The sequence below is a fragment of the Desmodus rotundus genome, chromosome 9 (assembly GCF_022682495.2).
Source record: "Desmodus rotundus isolate HL8 chromosome 9, HLdesRot8A.1, whole genome shotgun sequence".
In the NCBI taxonomy this organism is placed as follows: domain Eukaryota; kingdom Metazoa; phylum Chordata; class Mammalia; order Chiroptera; family Phyllostomidae; genus Desmodus; species Desmodus rotundus.
In genome coordinates this window covers 87,953,639-87,955,780 of record NC_071395.1, presented here as the reverse complement: position 1 = coordinate 87,955,780, position 2,142 = coordinate 87,953,639, and positions in this window count along the sequence as shown.

The window sequence follows — 2,142 nt, the reverse complement described above, 5'->3', positions numbered from 1 at the left end:
AGTTGATTTATTATCCATTCACTTACTGAAGGACATCTTGGTTTCTTCCAAGTTTTTGCAATTCTGAGTAAAGCTTCTATAAACATCCACGTGCAGGATTTTGTGGATCATATGGTAAGAGTAGGTTTGTTTGTTTGTTTGTTTGTTGTGATGTAATTGACACACACCATCGCATTGGTTTCAGGTGTACCACACAATGATTTGAGATACACATAAACTGTGAAATGATCGCCACAGTGTCTAGTTAACATCCATAACCTCGCACAGTTGCACATTTCTTCATGCGATGAGAACTTTTGAGATCTACTCCCTCATCAACTTTTAAGTGTTCAACATAGTATTAGCTGTAGTCACCACGCTTCACATTAGCGCCCCAGGACTTACATATTTTATAATGGGACATCTGTATCTTTGGACCACTTTCACCCATTTCATACAGAGTATGTTTAGTTTTGTTAGAAACAGCCAAATGGTCTTCCAAATCGGCTGTACCACTTTGCATTCCCACCACATCCTCGTCAGCATTTGGTTTTGTGAGCGTGCTGGATTTGGGCCGTTCCAATGAGTGCGTCGTGGTATCTTGTTTTGATTTGCATTTTCCTAATGACATATGATATGCAGCATCTTTTCATTGCCTGTTTGCCACCTGTATATTTTTTTGGGGTGAGGTGTCTGTTAAGATCTTTGGCCCATTTTAAAAATCAGATTGCTTATTATTATTAAATTTTAGGAGTTCTTCGTATATTTTGAAGAGCAATCATTTATTAGGTATTGTTGTTCGCAAATATTTTCTCCCAGTCTGTGGCTTGTCTTCTCATTCTCTTGATATCGTCTTTTGCAGAGCAGAAATTTAAAAATTTCATGAATTCCAGATTTTCAGTGATTTCTTTCATGGATCTTGTCTTTAGCATTGTAGCTAGAAAGTCACCAGAGAACATTATGCTCAGTGAAATAAGCCAGTCAGAGAAAGACAAGTACCATATGATTTCACTCACACGTGGAATCTAATGAACAAATTGAACTAGCAAGCAAAACAGAGACAAACTCATAGATGAGAGCAGGCTGACAGCTCCGGGCGGGGCGGTTAAGGGGTGGAGAGATCGAGCAACAAGGAAAAAGGACTCATGGACGTGGACAACAGTGTGGTGATCGCCGTGAGGAGGGGGTGGGCGGAGGTGGAAGAGGATATAAGGGGGCTATATGGTAATGGAAAAAATACAATAAAAATACATTTTTAAAAAGTCATCACCATACCCCAAATCATCTCAGTCCTCTCTTATGTTATCTTCTAGGACTACACTTTTGTATTTTACATTTTGGTTGATGGTCCATTTTAAGTTAATTTTTGTGAAAGGTGGTAGGTCTATGTCTAGATTCTTTTTTTTTGCATGTGGCTAGCCAGTTGTTCCAACACCATTTATTGAAGAGACTATCTCTGTTCCATTGTATTGCCTTTACTCCTTTATCAAAGATTGGTTGGCTATATTTATGGGAATCTATTTCTGGTTTCTCTACTCTGTTCCATTTATCCGTCTGTTCTTTTGCCAATGCCACACCATCTTGATCAGCATTATGTCTATTGTGCGGAAATATCTGGATTCAGAATGCCTAAAGCTCCCAAGCCCAGCACTCTTATTTTAAACCTATAGTACCTCCCCACCCCCTCTCCCCCCAGCCTATTCCACAAAGAAACTCCTGGAACATGGCAAGTCTGTTGCAGATGGCTTTTTGTGCCACTTTGTTCATTGGAAGGCATTTCAGGCTGCTGGGTAGGATTGAATCCCTGAAAAAATAATCAGACTGGACTCTGGAGCTTAGGTGACAGTACCGATTCCTCTAATTTAATGATTTTTTTCACAGAAAGAAAAATCTGCTATTTTTGCAATCTGACAAGGCAATTTGGATTAGAGGAGCCAGCCCATCAGTAGAAACTACCCATTTGCAGCCCCTCTATGTAGTGCTTAAGTGGTCCGCTTAGTCCCATCAGTAGGCTCTCTTTCCCGAATGTTTTTTCTTAAATGCTTAGATCACCAGATTGCCTGTTACTAAAATTCAGCTACACCCTCCCTAGTCGCAGCCTGCGGTGATCTCCCCTGCGGGCTGATAGTCTAGGAAGCACAATTCCCCCCGGCCCCCAACATA